Source organism: Branchiostoma floridae, chromosome 14 (genome assembly GCF_000003815.2).
Source record: "Branchiostoma floridae strain S238N-H82 chromosome 14, Bfl_VNyyK, whole genome shotgun sequence".
Classification (NCBI taxonomy): Eukaryota; Metazoa; Chordata; class Leptocardii; order Amphioxiformes; family Branchiostomatidae; genus Branchiostoma; species Branchiostoma floridae.
The window spans coordinates 2610875-2622656 of record NC_049992.1 but is presented as its reverse complement, the minus strand read 5'-3'; positions in this window follow the sequence as shown (position 1 = coordinate 2622656).

Here is an 11782-nt window from a genome sequence, read left to right as displayed (position 1 = left end):
TAGATAGTGGTTAAATTATGCAACACAAATACTGGCAAGGGGTTCTTTTTAGCCTCCACCAGGCCTTCTTACGGGAAACAGGGATAGTAGAATTAAGCAAAAGATCAGGGAGATCAGCAAGGGGAATCAGTTCAGACTATTAAGGTCTGCAAACTCCTTTGGTAGTAAAACTTCCCTGGCAAATTATTCTCCCTATTAATAGTAATATAACCAGCATCGTCAGTCTGGTAGAGACTAGGTTCCGTTGGCATGTAGTAACGATGGGAACCGGTACAGAAAATTCAGGTACACTAACAGGTACGGTCCAGGTCCAGAGGATCAAGTCCAGGTCCAGACCTAAACCTGGACCTAATTGTGTTGTGAATGGGCAATGGTCCATTTTGCTACAAAGAAATCTGTTCGGTGGAGTATTCTACTTCCTGTTTTTGGTTTTGTACCGGTTTAACCACTTTTAATATTAGATAGTCTGGTATCTTATATCTGCGAAGAGGACAAAAGAGACTCGGGAGCTATAATACAGCTGGATACAAGTACCAGGCTATAATATATAAGTTTCATTGCAAATTCTTGCCCGAGGGCTAATTGCAAGTGACAAAAATGGCATACGAATAATGGTTAACAGTATACTTAAGCGACTAGTACTCTAGTTTAACTGGGGTGGTTCAGAATGGTCCATTTTGCAGCCCGCCGATTTGCAATTTTTTCACTTGTCTCAAGCTATACTGAAGGGGATGGAGAAATTTTAAGTTAGTGGGTGACTTGAAAAGAAATGTTGTACTTGTGGTTAATCTTGTGGTTGAAACTGTCATGTAAGATAAAATGTTTGTGACAGACTGAGTTTAGATTTGAGATATGATTACCACAAAAAAATAAAATCAGCAGAAACATTTCCCCTTTTGGTTAGGTTCAATATATAATAAATCTATTAAATGAAGGCAACTTTTGAGGGGAGGGTCAACATTTCTATCGCCATTTTTTGTGTTGTGTGAATGAATGAATGAATGAATGAATGAATGAATGAATGAATGAATGAATGAATGAATGAATGAATGAATGAATGAATGAATGAATGAACTGTAACAGAAACACAGGACTGTTGCCTCAGAAAAGTTTAAGCTAGGACAAGGAAAGCATATCTATGTGTGTGTGCAGAACTGTAACAGAAACACAGGACTGTTGTCCCAGAAACGTTTATGACAAGACAAGGTGGAGTTATGCTGTGTGCAGAAATGTAACAGAAACACAGTAGTATTGCCTCAGAAAAGTTAAAGTCAGGACAAGGCGTATCTATGTGTGTGCAAGGTACACAGTTATGCTGTGTGCAGAAATGTAACAGAAACACAGTAGTATTGCCTCAGAAAAGTTAAAGTCAGGACAAGGCGTATCTATGTGTGTGCAAGGTTTTAGTTATGCTGTGTGCAGAAATGTAACAGAAACACAGGACGGCTGTTCCAGAAACATTTGAGACGGGACGAGGTGTAATTATGTTGCGTTTAATATTTTGATATTTGTACCTAATTGTATATAATTAATTGCAAGTGGACTTGTTCAACCCTGCATTATAAAGGTGTTATAAATGTGTGGAATGTGTGTGCCATGTGTACTAAAATGTTTATGCTCAGCTAAGGGACAATGTACATGTGTGTGACAATAATCTGAAGTTTGAAACTGACAGCACCAATATTATTAAAAGAGGGTCTACATGGGGGTCTTGATTATGCTAAAATACTTGATACATGAAGGCTGACAACACATAAAATTTAGTTTAATTTCCATTTTGATTCAGTATGAACTAGAATTTTACAATCAAGGATGTCGTGTGAACCATGCTGTGTGGATTGCACATACAACAACCAGATGCAGAAGAAGGAAATTTTGTAACATATCGTTCACTGAATTTTCACCAAATCCACCATATATTATGAAATTATTATATGCTACGTATACTTCCTCTGTATTTCAAGGGGCAAATATAACTGGTAGACATCTTTATTAGTGGGAAAATACAGCACACAAGAGTGTCAGCTTTATTTGCTTCCCAACATTCTCCACCTTCCCGCTCAGCTGTCATTGAATTTTTTGTGGAAGCAGGATGGTTACAGCCTGGGCACCATACCTTGCCCTTATTACTTAACTGGCCCTCCTTATACTCGTTGCCCTGCAAAAAGTTGATTTTTTTTAGCAACAAGGGTATTTTTAGGCACTGATAGTATCTGGTCTAGAGAGATGGAGATGCAATTGAGATTGACTCTAAATGTGTTCCTGACATCGTGCTTATACTAAAGTACCCGAATCATAATAATAATAATGTATTTGGGATCACTGTTTTTTCCTGCATACCTGCACTGGTGATCATTAAGCTACAAAGTTTCCCTGCACACACAACGGTTGTCAATCTATAAGTTATAGTATAATTTGAAAATGCTTTTAAGTTTGCTGGGATTTAATTTCATGGTAGCACTACTAGCAGGGAAAAGGACATTTTGCTGTGATTTTAAAGACCAACCCTGTACTATAAAACCACCCAAAGAATTCGGCCAACGTAAACTACCAGAGCTCAGTCTTCTGTTGACTGTGGTGGAGTTCACATCAGGGAAGGCTGACCAAGACAGCTGACCAACCCAAGTTTATTTTCAATTCAATTTTGATATTAGGGTACTAAATGAGGTATTGAAGTATGATTATACATAAAGCTTTACCTAACCCAGAACATAAAGTAATGAAAATGCTGGCTTCTCTTACTCTGGTACTGTGGGACATAACTGACAGTTCCATGTACAGTCTACATAGCCCCTGTTGGTACACTTACAAATACTGAAATAGACATCAGATCAGATTATTAGCCATATTTCTAGACACATAAATGTCAGAGCTAATTCAGTTATAATGAAGATTTTCAAGTTGCAATCATGTGTTGTTGATCCAAAAAGACACTTTGATACAAAGTTGACAGAGCAGAGTTGAAAGTTTCAATTTGAACACAAGGTTGGTTTCCCAAAATTTGAGAGTTGCTGTTATAAGGACCTCGATTATGTAACTTTGTTACAACTATCTGGACCATTCTGCAGGGTTTGATAGTGCTTCCTTGAAAACCAGTAGAGAAAAATATTTGCATTTTTGACCAGTATTTTATGCTAATCTTGTTTCCAGCGTGTAGACAGTCTGGGATTTTTATTAGTTTATGTATTAATAGGGGTCAATTCACCCCTCTAGCTGCTGGGATGGTCACAGTAGGGAGTTAGTGCTGTGCCCAGGGTTCACCTGATTCCACTTCGCCGTAGCACCGTGCCATGGAAAAATGTTTGCGGTGGGTTTGAATTTGCGGTTCGGTTAAGTGGCCAACGCGAAAACCGCGAACATAAATCCACCGCAAACATTTCTGCATTTACAGGTTAGGAGCAGGTAAACAAATTAGAAATACAGAAATTCTGCATAATTGTAAATTGTAGGTGATATTATCTTTCAGTTTGTTCATGTAGACTAATTATCTTGTCAAATTCTCAACAACAAAAAAGTGTGCATAATAACGTAAGTACTGACCATTATAACCGTAACAAATTATTTGACACATGATACTGACTGTCTAGTTTATATATGGGAGCTTACTTTAATTGAATCAATGCTTATATTTGCAGTAACATCTTCAAGGCGATCATTATAAGTAAAACAAGAGTTCAGTTCTAGAGACAAAGCCACACTGTGCATAATCTAATTGTGGTGATGATGTAAACGTTATAACTAATACGTTAGATGTATTCCTGGCAAAATAAATAAACTGAAACTGAAACTCACCTAGGTGCACCTGTAGGGCAGGGATCGGGAGCGTTGACAGCCGTAATTGCACGCCGAGATTTTGCGGTTACCGATGTGAATATACCTCGTGCCACAAGCAACTATCAAAACTATGGCTCCTATCAGTATCAATGTGGTGCTATCATCGCGGATGCTATAATCTTTTGAAAATATATATAAACGTTACGTACGCGTACTTGATTTTACATCGTAACGTTACATAAGGCTACATCTTGCCTGGTATCCAGCCATATTGTAGCTCCCAAGACTCGTCTGCCATTTGTGGAGAGAACAGAAGAGACTCAGGACAGTGCTCGGGAGCTAATATTGATACGGAGAGAACAGTAGAGACCCGGGAGCTATATACGATTGGATACCGGGCTATCGCTACAAAAAGGGGGCCGCCATTTTGTTCATGCTGATCAGCTGGTCAGCGCGACTCCCATCACGCAATGCGCGTCACAGCGTCATTAGTGACCATTAGTCTGCCAGCGACAAGCTTCGCTAATGGCAGCGATCTGGAACACTGGATCGTAATCTGTACCCGATACTATCGCCTAATGATTTCCCATTTTTAACGACAAGAAACGCTAATGACAACAGTATCGGGTGATGGCTTGATCAATGATCCGATGTGCTTGGTTGAAAACACGAGCTGTGGGGAGGCGGCCGTGCAGTTGCACGTATAGCCCGGGGATTCTACCTGAGGTCACACTCTTGGGTTGTGATTGCATTTCATTTCATGTTGTGCCAAATCATCTTTCGTTAATGTACAGTACGTATACTGCCCAGATAGAGTTCAACAAATGTTCATATATGATGATGCAAAGGCTGATGTCCATATTGGCTCTATTACGACATGTTGTTTATGACCGAGACGCAGAAATGCAAAAGGTCGCAGAGCCAGAGACCATTATAGAACTTACATTCTACACTTCATCATTTTAACAATGTGAGTATTACAATGGTGAGTATTTCTCTAAATAGCACAGCAGTAGAACGATACATGTATACCAGGCCTCCCAATATGAAAACGTAATTTCTTTTCGAAATTTCTTTCAGAAAATGTTACGGCAAAATAGTTTGTGACAAATTTCCCCATAAACGCAAAGACCGATGTCTTCTGCGTACAGGCGTGAGGTTGAATTTCATGCCTCTATTCCTGGCTATTACACTTACCCAATTCTTCAGTACGATTCTACCATTAACTACAGACTTTAAAATGACAAACATAAATTCTCATGCGTTATTTCTAACCGCAGTTCCTAGTTCATATCAATATTGCGGGTTATTGCGCACACAGTGTAATCTGTTACTGTATTGTTCTGTTGGTATATACTGTAAATGCATTTAAGTTAGCGGGTATCTAATTTCGCGGTAGCGGTAAAAAGGACTTTTCGCGCTGGTTTCAAGTTCGCGCTATCACCATGCACTGTAGTATCTTACTGACATGGAAAAATGTTCGCGGTGGTTTTAAATTCGCGGTGAAGTGGCCATCGCGAAAACCGCGGACATAAAACCACCGCGAACATTTCTGCATTTACAGTAACTGTATTATCTCGGGACAAATGAGCCAAAATTGTTTGGTCACATGTTTGGTCTAAAAATGGCCAAAAATATAAAAATTAACCATGCAAAAAGAGTGAATGACCCGGTACCAATGAAATAATGTGTACATATGTTATATGTACTGCCACACCAACGTCATTGGTTGCAATACCACTAGGGCACAGAAGCCCCAAACATGCATTTTGTCTGAAAATTGCCAAAAAGTACAATTATAACATCCATTATAAGCAGAAATTCATTAGATACATGCGCCTCCATATCCACTAGTTTACCCTCAACTACAATTGCACCAAATGTGGTGCTTCTAAGCAAGTTTGCTCAATTATTTTAGCATTTTTCATCAATCAGTGACTGTTATTAAAGGTAAGCAAACGTACCTCAAAATTTTCAATGGCTATCCAGTCCATCTTGCTCACGGAGTTACCTAGTTCTCGCGAGAGTTGCGAGATCTAGGTCAATTTTTTTTTCTATTTTGCTATTGGACAAACGATCAATCTGTGATACTGCACAAAATGACCAATAAACTGGTGGACGTACCAACGGATAAGTATCTAATACCAGCTCAAAAAAAGTCATGCCTTCAAATACCAGAGTTACCAACCTAGGATTGATGTGTTCAAAAATTCGTACTTTCCCAGAACTATCGTAGAGTGGAACTTGTTATCACCAAGTACAGTAGGGGCATCTTCTCTCGGTAGTTTTAAAGAACGCTTGCAGATATATGTGCAAAAGTTAGGGGTAACGAGTCGTTCGGTGTAATATAACCAGCTGCTGCCGCGCCGCGTGCCTGCAAAGCTGGTGTGTTATACCGGCTATATAGATACAGACAGATACAGATACATATGCACTCAAGCTATATTAACAGTGCCACATACACAGTACTGACAGAAGATAAAGGTGGAATTTTTTTTACCTTACACATGCACAATTTGGCTATGCCACTGGACTTTTAGTCTATTATTGCCCGTGTAAGACATACAGTCAGGTCTGTCCGGCTAGCCGGTGGCTATTACCAATGCTAGCCATGCCGATAGAGGCAATACTGGACATGGGATTACGAGTTTTGACAAATAGCAGCCCTTTGGCGTAATACATCGGCTTTGAAGACATACGGCAGCAGCTAGTTATGAATGCGACAGGGGAATTGGCTGTACTGTATATATACAGCGACGTACGCAGGGTTACAGTCCCTGAGTAGACGCTGTAAACCGCCCTAACTTCAAGGAGAGAGTGCTACCATCATCTGCAAAGATGGAAGGAAACCTACTACGCAATTCTGAAGACCCATACTCATACTCAGAATAGGACACGTAATAAGAAACAACGATAAATGCTCTCAGTTCAGATGTAGAACTAACTGTTCGTTTCGCTAACAGCGCCATACCTTAGTGAGCTCCTGAACGATAACGTGTAATTTGTAATTTTGTGCAGTGAATGTTTCTTCGTGTCATAACGTTAACTCTTCCCATTCATGAATCAAATATCTTAAACAACTTGATACTAGACCAGTTTTAACGATGCCATGCTTGTGATTGAAATCCTGACTCTAAGAAAACAACAATTCATTCATTTTGTGCTGCAAGGATTTTAATGTCAATGAACCCTTTTCTCTCTTGCTCTCTCTCTCTCTCTCTCTCTCTCTCTCTCTCTCTCTCTCTCTCTCTCTCTCTCTCCGTAATAAACGTGTTTACATGTACACATAAATTTGTCCTGACGTCTTCTCAAGGACCATTTGGACGGATCTGGAGCTCACTTCGACATGCCCACTGCTTCTCTTACTGCCCTCTCAAGGACCATTTGGACGGATCTGGAGCTCACTTCGACATGCCCACTGCTTCTCTTACTGCCCTGTAGTTCATTGAATTAAGATTAGCCATCCAGGTACGTAATAGTTAAAGCCAATTCAATCTCTAAAACGTCGAATTCTAGTAACGCTGACGTCAGTGAAAAAGAGTGATGGATGTCACTTGAAACGTCGGAAGTAAAATGTCCAGTTTTTGAGATTGAATTACCTTTTAATTAAACTTTTAAAGTCCTCTTGACCCTAACCGGCCAACCGGTCACACGTCGAGCTAATCCAGAATCACATGCCTTTCACGCCCTCCTAACCTTCTGGACTTGCTGCAGCCAGCCAAGTGACTTTAATTCTCCCAGCTAAGACCATGGCACTGTTCCCAGATTTGCAGGGTATAACTGATGACTTCTGGTGTGGAACATGTGTTGGGTCTGGTCCGGAGGGATCGTGACAGGTGTTCTACAGCGGGGGGTCGATAAACCTGGGAACTAGGCATCGATCCTACGCACGGTAATCAACTTCAACTTACAAGGGCAGGGTGGGGAAGGAAAAGTGAAAAAAGTAGGCCGACTTCGTACCCTGCAGCTGGATCGGCGGAAATTTTTTGGCTATCTTCCCTGGGTGCTTTTAAGCACGTGTGACGTCAGCACTGGGTCAAAGTTCGTCGGAAGTCGGAAATGGCGACTTTCGAGTTCTTCTTCTGTCCTTTTTACTGAAGTTTAGTTTTGATATTAGTTTAGTTTGATTTAGTGTAGTTTTATGGCTTATTGGGAAACCTATTATTATTAGCCCCTACGTTTGGCTGGCGGACTTCAAGAAACAATACACTGAATAGAAAGCCTCATAAAAAAGACTAAAAAAACAACAGTCGGAGACTAACCTCTTCTTAAAGAGTAGGCCAATCCCTCGAATTCCAGGGTTCATATAATCATTAATGATAGTACACAGACAAACACAGATGTACACCATTTGATATATCAGATGATCATCACACATACAAATTTCAGAATCAAAAATCATAAGCATTCAATAGGCCTTTCCAACTTCGGTCACACTATCCGTAAACTGTTTGACCAAGAACTCCGAAAAGAGCCAGCTCGGATCGATTCTAATTTGAAGTTTTACCAGTGTTTGTCCCAGTTTCGCCGTGAAATCTTCCCCCGGTATTGACTTTGCAATCTTACCTAAACACCTCCTCATCTCTCACTCACTAAACTCTCCGAAATCCTCCTAAAATCGATTCCCCATTTCTCTCTCTCCCCACCACCGGAAATGTGGAGGTGTCAGAGGAGTTTAGGCCACAGCAAGTGAATTTTGTGTATGACATCAATTTGGCCTGATTTTGGAGGGAACCCCCCTCCCCAGCCAAACAGGAGAAGGTGAACATGACGAGAAAGTACCAAAAGGGGACAGTATATCGTGTGGTAGCCTTGTAGACACATAGTGAGGTAGATTCTTCTTATTCTTCTTCTTTTTAAGCGCCAACCTCATTTTGTTGATGGCTCTGGCACTGTGGTGAAGGAGTCATTTTCCTAGATGCAGGACTGGTGCAGTTGGCTTGTGGCTCCTCAGTGGGCAGGGGCACCGCTCCCTGACGTCATGACCGCCGTGTTGTTGTGTGGCGGCGAGTACCCGTGGACTATGGTTGGTTAATGGCTGGTACGGAGGGCATGTTTAAATGCCTCCAAGTTTTTGGCTTGAGCTATATGTTCAGGGAGGGCGTAGATGTACCCATGGCCGTAGTACAGTGCAGATACGTACATTGTAGTTCCTCGATAGGTCAAGGGGCACCAATGTGGTAGAAATTGGTTTAACTGATACTAACTAGTCTATCACAGTAGTGTCACTTTGAGCACCTTTAAATACAGAACGGTTTGCTGTGAGACCATATTTTGTAGCTTTAATTCTTGTTTCATCGACATCGTTTGTTCTGTCTGTTTTGAAACTTTAGATAATATTGACGTGTTTTGTTTACCTTGCTTGCATTAAGTTTGTTTCTGCAAATGATGTCATCCATAACATTTACTTGCTGTGTCCTTATCTGCCTCGTGTCAAAGATTCACGTTTTAGGTCCGGCTGAACTGTAATAAGATCGTCTGTTGTTCGTCATGAAGTGCAGATCATGACGAATGGTTTTCATCGATTTTTGTTTGAAGTTCTCCTGGATAATTGACTGGGTTTATCTACTAGCTTGAAAGTTTGCAGATGGCGAGTTTTTACGTATACATTTGTAAGGACACTTAGGCCCGTCTTGGAAGAATGTTACGTGAATGTATTTATCTATTTGTTCATAGTTATTCATTTCAAAATAGGTCATTAGGCCCTACAACTTTTGAAAGTTGATTTCCATTATACATACAAACAAGAAAAACAAAACATGTTACATTTCATTCATAGAAGAAATCCCTCTATTTTCTTGTAATTAGATGGCATTAAATGTTGCCATATATCACTTACAATGGGGATCTTATTTATTTCGGTGAGTTTGCTGATAAGAAAGTGAGGGTAAGGTATTTTGAGAGTGCATAGTCTAGAAAGTCGGATATTACAATATAGCTAATCTAAGCTTTCTGCCGAAATAAGACTGCAATATCGGCTCGTCTGCATGGCGGCGCCCTTGCTTTAAGTTAGGTTGTGGCAAATGCGACATAAATTGCATGAGGTTCTCATGGACATGCTCTTCGGACACTCACATAAAGTTCGGCATGGTGGCAACTCGGTGTTTTAATGCGGACACATGGATACGGATGTTGAGATCGCCCGAGTTGACCAACAGTTGTGTTGGCAAAATTACATTTATATCGTACAACCATACTGATCGCGATCGGAGCAAACGCTAATCTAAAATAAATGTTGAGTTCTTCCTAGACACAAATAAAATTCTGTTGACATGAATCCGTTGAAATAAGATATGGTATACCCGATAGACGAGGAGTCTCGTGCTGTTTGGAATGTGGCACAAATACTAAATTATTCAGTCCAGTGACGCAGGAAAACCAATGAGTTTTACACCTGACTACTGTAACACTTGACTCGTGCAGGGAAACTACCGCGTGTTTTGCTACATACTCTGAAAGATAGGATTAAGACAACATGAGTAATGCTAAACTTTCCTTGGGCTATCTGACTAAAAGTAAAAACAAAAGATAGAAATGAACATGAAAAACTGTAAACTCCATCGGCAACATAAGTCAACGACCATCTTTGCTTAGGATTGAGATGGATTCAAACTCTCAAAATGTTCATATAAATCTTATATATATATATATATATATATATGTGTGTGTGTGTGTATGTGTGAATATATAAATACATGCTGTATATGCATCCAGTATGTGAGAGCAAATGCTTTCCACACAGACATATATCATTGCGCATTTGTTGCTACAAGAAAGCCACTCTGAACATTAGTTTCTGTTGACATTTCTGACTAGATAAGGAATCAGTCTATGTTGCCGATAACATGTACACAAGACAGTAGCAACAATATATATCATACAGATGATATAAACAGTCCCTGACAGACATATAATGACGAACAGGAAAGAAGACGAAGTCCTTCTTGCAGCTTGAAATATCCCTTCTCTGAAATATTCAAGACCTTGTAAGCTCAACCCTTCATTTGAAAACTTTGTCTGATCCAGCCCTAACTCAATTTTTACTCAGGGGTTCGCCCTCTTTATCAAAGGAAACAAATAGCAATATTATGCATCTTACCCAGTCATATATACTTGAGACCAAACGTTTCCAAAATAATTGAACATTGTCCTTTAAAATATTGTATGTATTTATGTATACTTGTTGGATTACCTTACCCCACTGCTGTACGTTATTTTATCTTATTTCACATTTTACTGTCCTTTGTCTAGTTTATATTCAAATGTCCCAGTGGTGATGATGACATGAGCCCTGTTAGAGTACATCACCACTGTGTCTTGTAATATTGCAATCCATACTACAGTATGGATTTGCAATATATTGTTTTGCTCAGTCTCTCCTTTAGTCCATGGGCCAGAGGAAAAATCGGTACCTCCGAGGTGGCAAATTCTCCTTGTTATTTTTTAATAGTAGAAGGCCTGTGGCATATATTTTGACGTGATAGCCATAGAAAGCTACCATACCAGAATGGCTATCACGTCAAAATATATGCTACAGGCCTTCTACTATTCAAAAATAGCAAGGAGAAGTTGCCACCCCGGAGGGTACCGATATGTGAAATTTCGGGTGCTGGCCCATGGACTACTTCTTCTCCATCTGTCAAATCTTCAAATGGATTCAACTTTTTCTTTTTTTGACAAAATGAGCAAAAATATGGCATGGAGGTAGGGACAGCAAATACCCCCAAACGTTGTTTTTTTCTTCACTTTTTTGATAGAGGCCTTAGAAATTATCATATTTAGAGTTTTTGGTCATTTTTAGACCAAATATGTATATTTTGGGCCACGTGTCCTGGTATTACAACCTAATGACCTGACATTTGCTACAGAGGTGCATTGGACATATGAGCACAGGAACCCATCAACGCTTTCTTAATTGATCACTTAGAAATTTTTCCTTTGAGCATACATTACTCTAAATTGTTGAATTTAGATTTTTTTGCCATTTTAGACTAAAAATGTTAAGTTT